General features: G+C 37.8%; 1 protein-coding gene across 6 annotated transcripts in view; it reads left to right on the forward strand.

Annotated features, from left to right (window-relative positions):
- Positions 1-18084, forward strand: part of RAPGEF4 (Rap guanine nucleotide exchange factor 4) — a 152007-nt gene that overhangs the window by 47801 nt on the left and 86122 nt on the right. The window lies entirely within an intron of this gene.

Consider the following 18084-nt stretch of genomic DNA (forward strand, 5'->3'; position numbering starts at 1 on the left):
TAGTGTGCTAATAACTTCATGGCAGTGGTGACTAAAATTATTATTAGCCTTGTTGTACATGCCTTATAACCAATCTTTAAAGTCCTAGCACCTAGCCAAAAGTTCTGTTACATTTTTACAACAATGATGATCGCAGTGGTAGTGGAGTGAGGTGTTGTAAAACAAGGCACTTGAGCAGGGGTGAAGAACAGACTTCCTGAAAGAACTGAAATGCTGTAAGAATAACAGGAAGCTGTTGATGCAATATAGCTCTTGCTTCAATAGAGAGCTAGTGATCAGAAATTCAAGCACATTTGTATTCTTCATTATCTGAGAATAGTTGTTCCCATTGAACTCAGTCTTGATGGCACTGGTCCTGCTTTTCAGATCAATATGCTCTCCCTAATTCACTATGTTTTTATTCATATGTATATGTGAAATCCTCCAAATAATGTAAGCACAAAAATTTGGTGTAGAAAGAATTTTATTAAAAACTAGATGTTAGTGTTTCAAAGGAGACTAGAGGATCTCCTGGGATTACTGAGTAGATGGGAGGAGTTGATTGCCTCAGGCATAACCCAGGGCCATTAATTACAGCTAGTCATTAATTCTCCCGTAACGCCCTGTGCTGATGCCACTGTTCCTGTTACGGTACAGAAATAGAAAGCTGTCTGATCTGTGGACTTTGATGACTTATGTTATTCTTATAATGATTACTTATATTTCTAAATGCTTATCACTGAAGTGTTCATTAGAGTTCAGCTTGTAAGCTTCATGTCTTTCTAGAGAGTTATTGTTTTGCTTGTTACTCACAGGAAGCCTTTAAAGAGCTCTTGAAAACACTATAGCCATTATAAGGTATGTTCTGTATATTGAATCCTGGGAAACTAAAATTTATATAGATACTCCCTAAAGAAAATCAGTATACCTATTTTCATATGTAGAGAAAATGAAAATTGAATATATGGTTCCCTTACTCTGTGGTTGCCATATAAGGCAAAGTGAAGTCTAAATTCTAAGGACCTGTCGTGTTTTGACACGGAAAAAGAATTTTCTCAGAAGGAAGAGGTCAATTTTGGATGTTGACCAATTGAAGGTGGACATGCCTCTGAGAACACAAAAAACTAAAGATCCAGGTTTTGGGTTGGTTTTGAAAGCAAAAATTTTAAATTAGTTTATTTCAACTCCTGAAGAAATGCTAATAAAGGACAGAATAGTTATAAACCATTTAGAAAAAATAGAAACCAACTATATAATATAAACCAACTATATAGTATAAACCAATTTCTGTCATACGCCGTTTACATGCATGCTCATGTACTCAGCACTGCACAATGAAAGCATTGCTGGACTGATTGTAGAGTGCAGGAAGAAAAAGTTCAGGGGCAAGAGGCAGCCCCCAGCACCCAGCTTAGGAGATCATGTGAACACACATGACTCTAAGCAGCACAGAGTTTCAGTAGCAAACAGCAGCTGTGAGAATTTCCAGATTGCTAGACTTGTATGTCTGTTTAAATTATCTTATGCTTTTCTCTAGAAAAAAGTTATTCATCTGACCTTTACATAGAGTCCTTCTTTGTCAGGGATCTCAAAGTGTTTTACAGATGCAGAGGTTTAGAACTGACATGCACATGTCAGAGAAAAAATGAACAGACTGACTGCACCATGGTTGTACAGAAGTTTGGCAGTGCAGAAATATGACTACTGATGGGCTTCACTGCTGCTTTCCCTGAAAGGCCATACAGCAGCACTGCGTAGCACCCCAGTCGGGAAGCGTGAGATGCTTTACTCAGCTGAAAATACAGGTGAGTTGACAACACTCCTAGCCTGTATGAGAACACTGCTAAATTACTTAGAGAAGGAGCAGCAGCTGAACTCTGTAATTGGCACTTGTGGTGTAGACATGGATTTGTATTACTGAAATGTGAAATTCCAGCACTACATTGTTTACAAGAAATAGGGGATAATGTTATTTGAGGGTTGATTTAGGATAAATAACCACTTCCTAAGGTGTGTTTGTTCTCCTTATTTACCCAGATGGACCTTGCTTACTTTATGAATTCAGTATTGATCACAGGAATGTTGGGGCATATTAAAGCAAAAGAGAATAGAATGTCTTTGGGCCTACTAAAATGTTTGAAGTTTATAGAATATATTTGTAGGAGAAGTTGTACTTGCAGTTCCTTAATGGCAATATGGTAGAAGATCAGTATATGGATTTTTCCCTTTACTTGTATGTTAAATCTTATTGACCCTTGTGTCTATTTCATATCCATAAATGGGAGTAGAGCCAATGTTCTTTCTTTTTAAAAAGAGTAGCTAGAATTCTTTTCTGTTCAATTATGTTTGATAATTCTAAGATTTCAGGATGGGTATTTTAAAAATGCTTTATGTTGTTCCTTTTCCTTCTCCGAATTTGCTGTTACAGTATGACTTGCCACTGTGCAGGAGGAGGTAGTAGCTCTCTTTGTTGTGCTGATCTTCCCCCTTTCCTTTGGCTCAAAATGAATTCTATACAGGGCTTTCAGAGAAAAAGAGGGGTGGGAGGGAAGAGGGGAAAGAGGAAGAGGACAGGAGAGACAAAGTGACAATGGGAGGAAACCTTTGCCCTCTGGCATCATTATGAGGTCAATATGCATCCATTGCCCATATGAAAAACCCTGTAATAGAAATTAGACCATTTTAGGGTATAATGAGGATTTCCTCTTCTGTAGCTGGGACTTGGCTAATAAAGTCTTAATTTTATTCTTCTGTGATCCAGTAATTTTTAAATACTGAACATGTTAAATGATAATTGATTCAGCAAATGAGTCCCTCAGAGATTTGTGTTTACCAGATGAATCAGAGGAACTGACTGATCTTCTGATCCTGTTGTTTGCTGAAGTTATGGGTGAGGCTGTATCAAGTACCCCCCAAAGCAGTCCTGCAGGCCTCTACAGAGAGTTGTTCTCAGTGACAGTGCATGCACAGTACTGAAGAATTCAGGTAGAGTTAGGGGTTTATGTCTTTATCTCAGAAACCTGGAAGTAGTTTCCTCTGTTAAGATTCTTTTTTCTTGACAGATCTCCTGTCTGTTAGCTTCAATCATCTGTGGGGTCTGGAGTATTCCAGCCTTCTATTACAAAGGTTATTCTATAGATAGGAGTGTCTGAAATTGAAAGTATGGAGCTCTGTGAACACATAGCAGAGCTGTGTGTGTTGTACACAAATGAAGTCTGAACTACCAGTACATACAGAGACAAATGGAAACCATTGGGCTAAACCCATCCAAAGATTGTAGTGACTTCCTGCTCCCCATCTCAAATATTTCAGAGAGGTACAAGCACTTCTTACATGCTGTTCTCAAAGAGACATCACAGCAGCTTGATGGTGACTTACTGCTATTTGAATTTATCTGGTTTGAGTTTCCTTTTTCTTTGAAAGGACTTAAACTTTTTTTAAACTTCCTTCCTGATGTTTGTCTTTTTTCCAGATTCCAAAATTAGATCAAGTCACATTTCCTCATGGAACTTCGGCTTCAAGGAGGCATTGAGCTATTGCAGCCCCTAGTCTGAAGGTTCCTGCTCCAGTGGATGACCTGCGCTGTCATGCACAATATCCAAAAACAATTGGACAATGACAAACTTAAAAAGTTAATGCATGTCCTGCTTACTGTCCCATCCTCCTTAGCTTGTGCTTTCTGACACTTGCTTGATGTTGCTGAGTCCTTGTTGTTGAAAATGCTGTTTAGTCCATGATTTGCCTGCTCCATTCTCATTTGACCTGTTAACTGCTAAAGAAAAATAGTTATTTTAAGAATTGGCTTGTCAAAGAGCTCTTCAAAGACCTCTGAAGATTAATATTTGATTAAAATGTGACTGCAGCATTAAAAAGGGTGCCCTGTGTCTTTTTACAAATGAATAGCTGGCAAACTTGTGTACTGTCTAGTTTTTAATTGGCAAATTTCTGAGCTAGTGCTTCAGGGGGAGTTACAGGGGAGGACAAGGAGTTAGATGATTTTTAGATACATTCATTACCACTTTTATCCTTAGAGAAGATGACTAAATCCCTACATGAATCCGCAGATTCAGTTTAAAGTTCTTTTCTGGAAATAAATAAGAGGATGTGCTCTACATCATGGAAGAAAACCCCAGGTCCTCACTTGGGCAACCTCATATCAAAACCAGGAGGTTGGATTTATGGTCATTCAGTAGTGGCTGTACCTGTGACCTGTGCAGCTGCTGCACTGTTCTTTTTGCCTGCCTCTGTTTATTTGCTGCATTTTTTTTTTACTTCCAGTGAATGGCTGCTGATAAAATCTGCTCTCAGAAAGATCTTGAGAGTCAATGCCTGTCCATTTTTATACTCTGATGGATCAGAAAGACAACCAAATACATAAATATTATTATATACTCTACAGGATACTCGAGGACAGTCTATATGGAGACGGAAAATAATGGGTAGACTCAGTGTACAGTTACCTGGATACTGTAGCGCTCTTAGGAACACTTATCAGTCTGCTGCAGAAAGTACCATGGAGTAGGGTATCAGGAAACCGAAAGAAGCACAGCTTAGATCTGTTTAATTTTACTTTGGAGTTTGAAAGTCTTGATAATGCTTTGTAAAAAAAAAAGAGTCTGTTCCATTGGTGTGTATGAGTTTGGTATTGCTGCCTTTGCCTCTGTAAGTAGTGTAACTCAATGTTACAGCTCATGAGAATTAAGATAATTCAGAAGAGGGCTCCAGAAACAGCCTTTGACTGTGTCTCTTGTGTCAGTGTGGGGCTCCTGCGAAGGTCTTCCACTAATTTTCTTGTCTCAGTAGTTGTATGCTGACTTTTATTAGAAAAAGAACAGCAGAAAATATTGTAAAATGAAAGAATAAAGACCAAAGGGCTGTTATTTCCCAAGGACTCGCTTCCAAACTAGGAAACTTGGTAGAAGTGAGATATCTGGGTGACCTCTTGTACCTGGATTCTCCCAGCTGTGTAGATAGGAAGAGCAGTATGGGTGGCAACTAACTGCAGTCAGTGTTCTTGGTTTTTTTTATGTGCTCCATGATCTGGAAGACGGACAACTGGGTATTATTCTGGATATTCATCTTCATACAGTTAGAAACAATCAGACATTGAGACAGTGCATGAAAATTCAGGGCAGACAGCAGTCAACTGTCATTTGATCTTTTCTTTCAGTGGAAAAATTAATTAGAAGAAAGATCACACACATAGGTCTTGAGTCATCTTCATGCTATATTTTTCTTTTCTGGCTGATGTTAATTAAATCAGTTCAATGAGGTACTCTGAAATGCAGTATGGAGTATGGAGTAGAGTGTATGCAATATGTACACACATATGCATCTTTGTTTCCATTGAAAGGCTGGTAAATTTTTTTTCTAAGATGTAAAAACAGCTTTATGTAACAATGGAAAGCAAAACCAAGTGCTGTGTTGCTTTTTAGAGGTTTGTAGTATGCTTTGGTTACTTTTATAAATGTCTAACTGTTCTACTGCAGGAAAGTATAGATAGTTTCTCATGTTACAGGACAGAGGCAAATTTTGTCTCAACACTTGCCTTTTTCCTTTCTGGCTGTTCTTTCTTGAATGTGTGGCAGTTTCTAAAAGACTCAAATCTGTTCACTGATCCCTGTTCACAGTAAAGCCCTCTTCCCAATCTTTGCAGACCTGGCCAAGAAGATGACATGTTGGGCACAGGATTCGGGGCCAGTGGCTGGCAGCGCATAGGCCACTGCTGTGTGGAATGCTTTGTATTGTGGAACCATGGCCAATAGCTATGGGCTGCATGGGATAGTGGGAAGGGCTTGGATATAAGCAGCATTTGTGCTGGTTCTTCAGAAAGGGAATTCTAAGAAAAGAGGTCTAAACAGACCTAAACAGACTAACATCATGTGTTGCCACTCGATGTCATCAGTGTCTGCTACAAAGTTGTAAAGCTGGGAATGTAGGTAATTAGCTGTTGATGAAAATTGACTACAAGGGGGAGGAAAAAGGGTCTAAGAGGGTGGTATTGACTAACTACATCCATTACTGACTTGAATTCCTTGAGAAGTACATTAGGTAGAGTTGTACCTAATGAAAGCTTAGCATATGAGATGTTTGTTGAAGTAGGAATTACTATGTTAGGGGGAAAAAAAGTTTTAAAATGTTTTGCTACAACTTTTATTTATAATTTCAAGGTTAGTAAAAGGTGAAACTGCAATGACTTCTATAGCTAACATGAAAGTCTCAGTGGGTTCATTCTTCTACTGTCTTAGGACTTCCTGATTTTAAGTAGTAGCTTTGGTTTTACTAATATTGGGGATTTCTGTCACGTCTTAAAAAGACACAGAATGGGGGGACTTGGTTCTTCAGTGATTTTCAAGATAGATTTTGAAAAACACATGACAAAAGTGTTTTGAATCTGGCCAGTTCTTACTGTTGCATAGCACTGCCCTTTGGGCTAGTTGTCATCATCTTTGTAGGGCTGATTCTCCTGGAAGTTTATAGGGTTGGTCATATGGCCTGGTAATGAGACATATGCAATAGTACCTCTTTAACAATAACAGCTGGTGCTCAGTATCAGTTGTATGTATAATGTACCCTTGTAATTTAAATTGTAATGTTGTGGAACAGTAGCAATAGCTCAGTAAGAATGTCTTTTTTTTTTTTAAAATGCACATGATAGATTAAATTATTGGTCTAACCAAAGTGTTATTGCTTACTACTCTGGGTATGTTGTGCTGGATTTGGACAGAATGGAGACCTGTGATGAATAGACAGTTCCTGTGATGCTGCGGACAAGAAATTTTTTAGTTATAATGCAATTATAATTAAAATTCCTCCCACTCTTTCTTTGGTTCTTTCCCATATAGCCAGGAGAGCCTAGTCTGTCTCTAGTTACCTTCGCACCCATGTTCCTGTTTTTGTGCCAGCTTGCTCACCCTTAGCCATACTCCTGCCCTTGGAAGACAGTGCTGGCTTGCCAGACTGGAGTTGCCCTGAACAGCTCAGCATAATGGTTGAAGTTTTGGCTGCTGAAGTTTCAGAAGCTGCCACTGACATTAAATGAAACAGAACTTGCCCAGCACTTACTACTTTGGAAAAGCCATCGTCTTTGGAAAAAGCATTTTAACTCTGAATAAAACATTGGGTTGGCTTTTAGCTCATGAATAGCACTTTATTCCACTTGAATAAATATCAGTACTGACAAGTAACCACATCATGCCCTGACCTTATGTAAGTGCATGGCAACATTCCAAGTTAATTTTGGCTATTATTTCCACAAGCATGTTGGACAGGCTTTTGTAGGCATTTGATTCCTATTTAGGCAGTGCTTTAGCAGATGGGCTGTAAAACAACCTGACAATTATCAAGGTTCCATGGACTGATTAGTTCTGGCTTCAGACACTGACAATATCTCAGATACTTCCTTCCCAGGCTCCTCCTGAAGGCTTTGCATCTTTAAGGAGCCTGTGACAGATGAGTGTTAACAAATGACTGAAGAGCTAGAATTTTATGAAAAGGTTTTGAAAGCAACATTGCTTTATTAACAGGAAAAGTTCAAGCAATTAAAAATCACTGGAAGACAAATACCTTCCGATCTCACTTTTGTTCTTCAGAGTCCATGAGGAAGGGTTGTCTACCAGTGTGTAATCAGCAAACAAGTTTTCTTCTTGCCTCACTGGGCCTATGTTTGACCAGTCTGCTTTCTGCTTGGACAACTGAATGAAATACCTTGGACAACTAAGTGAAATACCTTAGACAACTACATGAAGCTTCTAATGCTACTGTCAGATCACTTCTGACACTGTCCCAGTTGGCGTTTGCTTGCCCTTGCCATGTGCTGTCATTGCAAATGTGAACTTCACCATCATGGTTCTACTTTTTAAGACTCTGTTGAAATAGGAGATCATCTTCATTTAATCACCCTCTTACTGGAGTTGCGAGTATTGATAAAGATAGATCTTAACCTCACATGGTAGCCCCAAATTGTCATATGCTTCTAGCGGAATTCTTAAGAGGCATAGCACTTTAGGTAACTGCTTCTGAATGCTTAATATCTTTAAATTATGTTCCTGGGTTCACTGAACACCTTTGCAGTGTAGTTTCTGCAATGCCTAAGTTATTGCTCTAAATGCAGCATGGTTAAGTCATTCTGGTGCTTTGGGAAATTTTGTAACTTCAGCTTGCTTACTGGTTAAATAGGGAAGGTTATTTTGTTGCAGATGCTTTGTGTAGGCTATCACCCAAAATATTAATGTATGGAAACATAGATTCTTACCATATTTATCTTGACATTTTTTATTTAATGTGGGGAAAAGCAGATTGAGATTCGTATTAATGTTTGACAGAATGCCCTCTGTCAGTGCTCTGTTGCTATACAGCAGTCAAATCCCACATATTTTACTATGCTCTGCCAGGAAGTTTACTAACCTTTCATATACTTAATAGGTGTTACAGCTGGTGCTGCCGAGTTGTTTTCCATACAGGAGGATTCTCAGCTATTTTTTTATGCTGCCTTTGTAAGACTTGCACCGGTTCTTTCTACAGTGCCAGATGTTGTCCATAAAGTAGGAAATTGTATACTCTTGCTTATTGAGTAGAGAAAAGAATCTACTTTCAAGACCTAGCAGGGAGAGGTTGCTAGAAATGCCAAGTTTAAAGAGAGAGATCAAGTATAGGAGATGAGAAGGCAAGACAAAACTCACTTGAATGTGAAAATGAATGCAAAATCTCAATGGAAACACATTTGATGTACTGACATTAAAGTGACTGTTCTGAGTATATAATCATTGTGGATATATGCAGGGGGTTTTGTATTGTACAATAATCAAATGAGTAGTTCTTTGTACACTGATGGAGATCTCAGGAGAGCACTAATGATCTACATTTAAAGAGATACCAGCCCAGTTATGGACTGTGGTATTTGTCTGTTCCTGAAGGAATGTAGTGTCAGAATAATACTATATGTATGTGATCCTTAATCTGTGTATCTTGAAGCATTTTACAAATAATAAGCACTTAATTCAGTAGCATTCTGCTGGGCTGTGTTCACAAGCATGGTGATGCACTAAATACAGAGATCAAGTTGAAGGGCCCCTTGTGAATAACCCTAGTACCCACCTGGCCATGCCTGGACTGCAGGTTTTTTTTATTTACCCTACTGTTTTTTCCTGTCAGGTGCTGAGAAGCAGCTGTTTAGCCACTATGCTGCTTAATAACCAAGTTTCTTGTGCTGCTCATCAGGCTGTTCCGGTGTCTGCACACTGAACTCTGTCACCTGTCCATGCAGGAAGAGAGTATGGCCTGGGATGTGTGGCAAGTGGCCACCACAAAAATGACCTCTGGATGCCATAGCTGCAGAGGTTTGACCATTCTTCTGCAAAGCATGAGAAGAGAATGGTAAAGGAAGACATCAAACATACTAATTCTCATTAGTAAGCAAAGCCTAACATGTGCCACTGAGAATTACAGTTCTAAGGGATACATCTTTTATCTTTCAGATATTTCTAAAACATACTGATAAATTCAGAGTTGATTTGGGTCAAGCTCTTAATAGCATTTTCTGCTATAGACAGAACCACTTTAGGAGTTCTTTGTATGCATGCATGCCACTGTTCTTTTTACTGTTTAGGGGCTATAGTAAGACCACTAGATAAAACAGCTCTGTGAAAGTTAGAGAAAAGGCAATGAAATTGTCCACTGGGACTGCTGCTCCAGCAAAAAGTGTCAGTTGAGTACAAAGTCTTGTCACTTTTGGCTTTCATCTTCTGGTAGCTTCAAACAGCTTTACTGGCCACCATCATTCTTCTGCTACTAGTATACTCTGAAAACATCTCCTGAATTACATTTCTATTGCTGTAGCTAGCCTGATATATGAGCATTATTTGAGTTTTACACCTCATGAAAAAAAGTAACACTGACCTGAAATTGGAGTAACGCATTGGTGCATCACATCAGACCCTTAGTTTCTGTTTTGAGGCAAAGCAAATCAGCAGGTCTATGTTTGCAGTATTGGTCTTGCTTGGCATCTTGGTTATATCTGCTCTTTTTTGCTGACTTCTTTATAATAAAGACACCTTTAAACACTTGCAGCAATTTTGCTTGTTTAAGAGCCCAGCTTTTATCCATGCTATTGTTGACAAATAATTCCCTGTCAAGTATTCAGGCGCTTTTTCTTCTTGTCTGGATTTTCTCACTCTTTCTGTTTGTAGGAAGGATTCTATCTGAAGCTAGCACTGCTGACACTTGCTGGGCAGTGAAGTCATCTAGTAGATCTGCAGGCCTGTTCACGCTGCTTTTTCTGATCATGTCAAATCTGTGATAGCTGTCAAGTTTACTAAACTTACAGGATGCCAGTGATGTGAATTTTTGATTTATGATTTTGCCATGAGAAAACACCACTAGGTGTTTTCCTAGACAATATATAATTCCTATTTACTAGAGTTTTTGTTTACTTCTTTTTGACCCTGTGGTTTCTTGAAATTTAGAGGTGAAAACAATTTCTGAAATTGCTATGTGATGATTTTACTGTAGCACAGAGGATGCGGTGGGGGCCTTTGAAAGTCCTGTGTGTATCTGTGTTCCTTTTGGGTATGGCACTGAAACAGAGCCTGGAAATAGAAGAGGGCCAGGACACATCTGCCTCCAATACCCCTTCCCAAGGATGAAATTTCCCGCTGCAGAAATTACAAGAAATCTCCTGAAGGCTATAGTGTAGTCAGACATCACATTTCCCAGTTTGTACTGGTTTTGTTTCAAGTGTCAGTTATTGTGAGTGAGTGGCATACTTGGGAATACGGCGGTGATCTCAAGAGATTTAGTCTTCAATCCTAGCTAGTGGACAATGGGTCTTTTTTATCTGAACATGAATGATCATTAGTCCTATTGGAACAGATCAGTGAATGCAAAGCAGCACTGTTAATGGATGTCAGCTGGGCATCCATCCCAACACAGGTGAATAGAATGAACTTTAACTCCTTAGGAGATATGCAAAGGATAATCTTGTACAACACACAGAGATAACAGTGCCTATTTTATCCAAAAGATACCAAGATTTTCCCAAAAGTCTGAAGTTTTTAAACTGAAGAGATGGTATAATGCTAAAATTACACTTTGTGTTGTTCCCTAAACAAGGAAATAGCAGTATATGGAGAAATACTTGTAAATTGGAAACTAACCAGTTAAATATGTGTACAGTTTTTTTGTTGTATGGCACTGAATTCTTCTCAGGAAAAATTCTTCTCAAAGGAAAAAAAGATCAGGCAAACAGCAATTAACATGTGAAAAATAGTTATATTAAATGGAAAAAAATTCTTGCTTTATTTTCTGTGATTGTTTTTTATTACAATATGATTTACAAAACTTGTCTCTAATGTAGTTCTAAAGTTTTAAGATACCAGAAGAATTACATGAAGTGGATTTACATTTAAAGGCAGCTTTTTCTCTCTGTTAATAAAACCTTCCTTAAAGGCAGTTCTATAGTTACGCTTGTGGCTTTGTGGTTAATGCCTTGTTCTCATATGCAAGTCAGTTGATTCCTCTGGTGCCTCATAATACTCAGGAACCATGGACTCTTGCAGTGTGTGACTCATGTTATCGCTTATTTTATTGTATATTCTATATAAAGATTTTCTTTGAATGGTAAGTGGATACACAGGATCAAAGTGACAGTAACAAGCTTTGTCTGTCTTGCTTCATAACAGAGAAAGAGCCCTACAAAAATAGATGGAAGTGTAGGATGTTGTAAATTAGGTAGCCCTCCAATTAAGACATCTTCTAGCTCTAGTATTACCAGTGACATCATCTTGTCTTTTAGAGGGACTGAAAATCTCATCCCAGTCCTATCCCACTTGCTTCAAAAATCATTCTTCTTGCTGTCAGAAAAAGGATGAAGTATATCAGATTACTTCTCAATAAACCTGCTCTTCTGTCAGGAGTGCACAAGAATGCTTGTGTGTATTTTCCACCACTGCAACAGCAGGTGATGGCAGTGCATTCCAAGCTAGAGCTGCCTGGTTTAGGTGCTCAGCACCTTCAATTCCAGTGCCCACAAAAACCTTGAAAGTCACAGCTTTAGGACATCTGTGCATGTTAATGAAAACACTTAGAGGAATTGTTAATTATAAGAATTGAAATTGCAAAATAAACTTGGAATATAAATATAATCACAGACAACAAAAAGTTTTTCTGTGAGTGGAAGGATTAAAAAACTTACTTAATTTTCTTTTTTGCTCTTTTCTGCTAACTATACCATAAGCTTCCGCAATGTATCTCTTTGATGGAAGACAATGTATGTGGTGTTTGGAATTGTACCTGTGAGGATTAGCCAGCTGGCTGTTACCCAATGAATTGGGATGTCCAAGAGTGCTGTCCTCTTAACTTTTCCTTTAGTAGTGACACTTTGATTGCGACCTCTCTCCTATTACTAATTTCTGTTTAGCTTCTAGGACCCTATTTGAACCTATCTCAAATTTCCTCTTGTTTAATTTTTCTCTTTTGGTCATGTGTTCCGCCTTAAAATCTCCTTAGTATTTTTTTCACTTAGGAAATTGTACAGTGCATCTTCATTACTGTGCCCCACTGCATATCTCAAATGCTGCTCTAATCTTGATGATGAATAGCATGACATATTGTAGGTTGGTAGGATGAAAATTGATAATGAGGAATGAAAATCAAGTTTACCATTTTTTTGTGGTTATATATTGTACTGTGAAGGAAACACCACTTCAGAAAATGAAATAAATAGAAAACAGAAGCAGATAATACAACTATTTAATAAAATATTTAAATAATTTTATTTACTTAATAATTAAAATATTTAAATATTTAATAAAATATTTACAATACCTTTTAATACAAAATTACTCCCCACACAAAAGTGTCAGCTAGTAAAACCAGGCTATATCCTTGATGCCCAATTTAGCTGGAAAAAATCCAGAATTTGAGTAATTTTTAACAAGGTTCTGTTCTGTCACTGCGTTGTTCAGCATATTCCAGCTTAGGTGTGATTTGATACTTCTCTCCTACATGTAATAAAATGGAAAAAGAAGAAAGGAGAGCACATCTTTATTTTATGATCTTATATTGAGTTTTAAGCAGTGTCAGTGACATCATAATTTGATTTTAAAGATACCACAGTGAAAAAGTAAATATGGAAATGTATAAAGCTCTTTTTCAGTCCTTTCAAAAACTTGGTGTTAAAGGCAGTTAAGTATTTTTTCCTGTAAATAGATTTACAGGAAATGTTTCCACAATTGAAGTAAAATAACACACATAAATCAGATGGACTCTTTGTTTTTAATTTGGCTTTTTTGTCCTCTTCTAAGTGTATGCAATCTTTCCCACCCCTCCTAGCCAAGTCCTGTCACCACCCAAGTGCATTTCCTGAGTGGATTTCTCTAGGAGACAGAATTGGAGAGCTGTATGATGGCATTTCTATATTTAAATTAGATGGAGCAGAATAGGCTGTGTAATTTTCTTAATCAGTACTCATGCTCTAGTTTCCTTGGATGAGATTTTTTGTGGTGCAGTCTTATCTTTGGCTTTCTATCTGGTAGCCAAGTCTGCTATTTGGCATGATTTCAGAGAGTTGGGTGCATTTTTTTTCTTGATGAAATATCAAGGGGATTCTGTGATAAAGCAAATTCTGCACACAGAGCATTTCAAGCATAACAAATTGATTTAGGTGGGAATGTGACAGGAAAATGCAGCTCTCCAAAATAAAGAGATGGAGTAATATAAAGTGTAGTTGATTAGAGCTGTGCAGGAACATTGTGAAGATGGTAAATAGGTAAATAAATAGAAAATATGCAGATTCATCTGCTGTTACATTAACTGTACCTATTCTGAGATCAGGATTCAGCAATTTTGGAACAGACATTTCCTGTATTTATTTTATCTAAACATTACTTAATAGTGCTTCACTCCTGCTATTTCAGACCTTGTTTATCACATTTTAATGACTTGTTAGACTGACATATACAAAACAATCTGTTTCTGTTCATTGAGTTGTGGTGAAATATTCACATGGCTTGTTTTCTATTTTTCCACAAAATAAAATACATTTTTGCTGTTGTAGCATTATATTTTCCTAACATGTCTTTATACTTTCCTTCAGAAATACCTCAGTTCTTTTCTCTTACCTATGCTGTTGATGGCAGCAAATGTTTATATTCCATTAATGACAAAGGCAGACATTTAGCAATGGTCAGGATACTTGTTGTTCTAGATTGAAGCACCAGCTTCAAGGAATGATTTTTTATCTAGTATTAAACAGCCATGGGTCAGGACCTTTATGTGATATCCAGTTAAGTTACATTGACCAGAAATGTATAGAAATGTGTGGAAATTCTGACTGAGCTTGCTTGGAAGAAATGCACTTGGAAATTTGTCAACATACTAAAAAGACAGTATCTGAAGTCAGAATTAGGCCGAGTATACTGGTTTTAAAACATACTATTGGGCAAAAGCAAGGGTGCTGTTTGTTTTCCCCTTTGCAGCAAGATTGGGATGAAAAACAACTATCAGTGTGATAATCAGTCTGGGGTGGGTTTTTTTGTGAAAATCTGTAAGAACATTTGGCACTTTTTGTTGGCTAACAAACAAAAAGATCACAGGCAGATGACCTAAGGTTTTATCCACCAGTTCAGTGAAGACCAAAGTATGAGATCTAAAGACAAAAGTCTGGATTTTGAGACAGCAACCTCCATTTGATTTGATGAGTGAAAAGAGGGTCCAGAAATCTTCATGAGCTCTTTCTTTCAGGGGCTTCTCTCCTTATTGTTCTGGAGAAAAGAGGAGAAATGGTGCACCACGGGAGTGGCGTGCCCTTGTGAGTAATGCTCGTGAGGGACATGGTTCACTGCCAACTTAGAGGAAGAACAGAGTTGTACTGAGAGCATCAGTGATCAATTATTTATTGTCAAAAGAAAACAGAGAAGTTGGCTCACACTGTCAAGCTACAGCATATATTCCCCAAGAGAAACCATTGCAGAAGTATTGACAGCTAGTACAGGAGTATTGTAGAACTCAGGCAATAGTCACAATAAGAGCAGCTGATTAAATAATTACACAAGGTTTTGCAAAATATGTGGAAAGGTCACCTTGATGTTTGGCTTAGGACTTCTATATCTGAAATTAATTATTCTGTGTTACTCCCAAATTTGCAAGTTAGGCAGGCTTTCCTTTGTCACCTTCTCTGTTGCAAGTTAGGGGTAGGCAGAAAAGGAGGCAGTAAAAATGGTAAAAAATGACACTGTGATTGAGATTGTGAATAAGGGTGAAAACAAAGGAAAAAGAAAGATTATGTACTGAACCAAGCACATTTTGAGGTCTGCAAAGCTGTCCCCCATGTTATGAGACACTTAATTTCTAGTATCTGGCCACAGATTCCTAGGGTCTGTAGATTCACCGTGGCACAGGGAAGCATCAGAAGCCTGAGTTCCTTGTGCTACAAATCACCACTGCCTGGGTCCCTACTGCACAGTCATTACTGACCAGCTGCAGAACTGCTCCCCTTGGGAGAACATTTGGTGTTCAAACCTTTATAACCAGGAGGTCTTCCCTTCATTAGTCCTGTGTCTTTCCTGTTAGAGTACCTGGGGTTTTGGTACACAGGGAACATGTACCTCATCTATATTCTTTACATGTACTTGGCTTTTTCTGGAATGTTTGTAGACAGGTATTAGCACTTTACTATTAGCAGCAGAAGAGAAGGAACTAACCACAAAAACCAAAGACATATTTTATATATCTTGTGTATGCTAGAAGCGTTTTTCAGGAATTTAGAGATAGCTTGCATCAGAATTAGAGTAATTGCCTTTCTAAATATTAGCATATAAAAATATACGTAATTGTGTTCACAGAATTGAAGAAAACCTATTGTACTTATGAGACAAACTGCAGCTACCTACAAATAAAGCTTTAATTTGAGCATGCAAAGAAACACACTGAGAAACCTGACAGTGAGTGGCCTTAGAAACCATTCCCTCACAGCACCTTCCCAGTAGGGCAAGTGTGTGATTCTGTTTCTTCCTTTTCTCCTCTCCCCAACTGTTTCGTGTCAGCAATCTTCTTTGCTTTAGGCCTTAGCAGTGTCTGAAAAGGTCAAAATGTGTTAATTTTCCCCACTGCATGGCTATAAGGCAGTCAGCAACTGGAAAAAAATACTGTCTTTATTACTCACACTGTCAGATTAGATGTAGGAATTGTCTGTTATTTAAGCTGTTGCATGATAGAGTTTATAAATTGGTAGAAATTTGAAGACAAAGTGAATAGGTCATTGAATGTAGCTTTAAAAACTGCTGTCATGTTGGATTTATAAAACTTGAAGAATTCTGGTAATAAACAAGCGTATGATGATTTGATAATTGTTCCTGTCTTTCATAAGGAAAACATTTCCAGACTTCATACTACTTGTAGAATATATTTTCAAAAGCCTCTTGTAAATATCTGTCTGTTAATCTTCAGGATGATTTTAAATGCCACCTATGAATATAATTTAACTTACTGAATTTTATTTTCATTTACAGACAGTACAGTAACAGGATAGGTCTCATTATCTCAGCTTTCACTGATCCCATGCCTGGAACGTTATTATTCCATCTGATACTGGCAAATCTTTGTGCAATTACTTAGGTCTGTCTTTGCATGCTTAGTTTTCCCAGCAAACAGTGTTTCCCTGACTCCTTGAAATAAGTTTCCCTTGACATTTAATTTGGCTGATGAGGTGACACAAGTTTAGGCATAAATTATACCTTTTATGTCAGCCCACACCCACTGAGATATCCTCATGAGAGACCATGTGTAGGCTGTTGTATCAGCCCTCCCTCCAGAGATACCCAGATATAGAAGAAAGTTTTGTTCATGCGGAGGTGCCCTGGAGGAGTATGAACAACTGAGCTTTCTGAGGGCATGCCTTGAATTTTTTCCTTTCTGGTAATGCTGCTTGAGCTCCTTCACAGGCAGCACTGCTCAGAGGGTTTGCTGTGTCAGACTCGTAAGTGGGCTGATCCCAGGGCGGGGCGGGACCCTCATGCAGAAGGTGACAGAGTGGAGATCCTTGGGAGTGATACCAAAATCCTACATTATGGATCAGGAGTCTGTGCTTTTGTTCCTGGTGAACTTTGGTGTCCTGAATAGGATTACATGCCTCCTCTAAAGTTACGTATCTAATTCTGCTTACTCTACCTGTAGGCTTTTTCTGAAGATGGGCCCTGATGTCTTTTGGAAATTGTATGCTGTGTTCTATGTTTTTTCTCATGAGAAGAATAATCCAGAAAAATATTAGAGAATTAATCAGAAAAAAAAATGCCATGCTGTGTATGATGGCTATGGACATGGTGTAGGAAATAAAAGAAAAAATTACTCTCTTCCCACAGTTTAAGTTCCTTATAGGAGTGGCTTAAATGTGGACTCGTATTTCTGGGAAAAATGCTTTTTTGGGAAAAACAGAACAAAGAAATTAATATCAGCTAAATGATGATGAAGAAGAAGAGAAGAACATCCTATACGATTTGTTTTTATCTTGTCCCAAATTAAGCATTCCAATTTTCCATCTAAAAATCACATTTCAAGAACAAACTCAGTAGAAGGTGGAACAAAACATTTACCCACTATTTGAATAAAATGTTATTTCAAACCCTTGGGACACATTTGGTTTTGTTATTTTTTTCATTTGGCTAACAGAAATTACTTTTTCTCTTGGTTTGTATATGTGATTTACTGGTTGAACTGAGAAAAATAATTATTTCTTATGTTATTCCTCTGAGTTCAGGCATGGGACTAGATGCAGAATATGGGAACTGAGTGGTTTGAGAAAGAAAACAGGAGAGTTTTATCCTCAAATGAAATAGCATTTGTTTTGTGTGACTGACCAGGGATATGGCATAGATTTGCTTTTACTAGTATTCAGCTGGATTATGGGTGAGATTTAAATAATATGTTACTAAGCTTTAGAATGTAATAGCTTGTCTAAAAATAGGATTGGATTATTAAGATTAATGTAATCTTTGTAGCTTTTGTTATTATTTAGAATGCAAGACATTCTGTCTTTAGTGCTAGAATTGATGATATTTCCATTTCCAAGAAAAATAAGTGCATGAAGGATAATTCAAGCATTGTTAAAACTTA

This window comes from Lonchura striata, chromosome 7 (assembly GCF_050655825.1).
Source record: "Lonchura striata isolate lonStrDom1 chromosome 7, ASM5065582v1, whole genome shotgun sequence".
In the NCBI taxonomy this organism is placed as follows: Eukaryota; Metazoa; Chordata; class Aves; order Passeriformes; family Estrildidae; genus Lonchura; species Lonchura striata.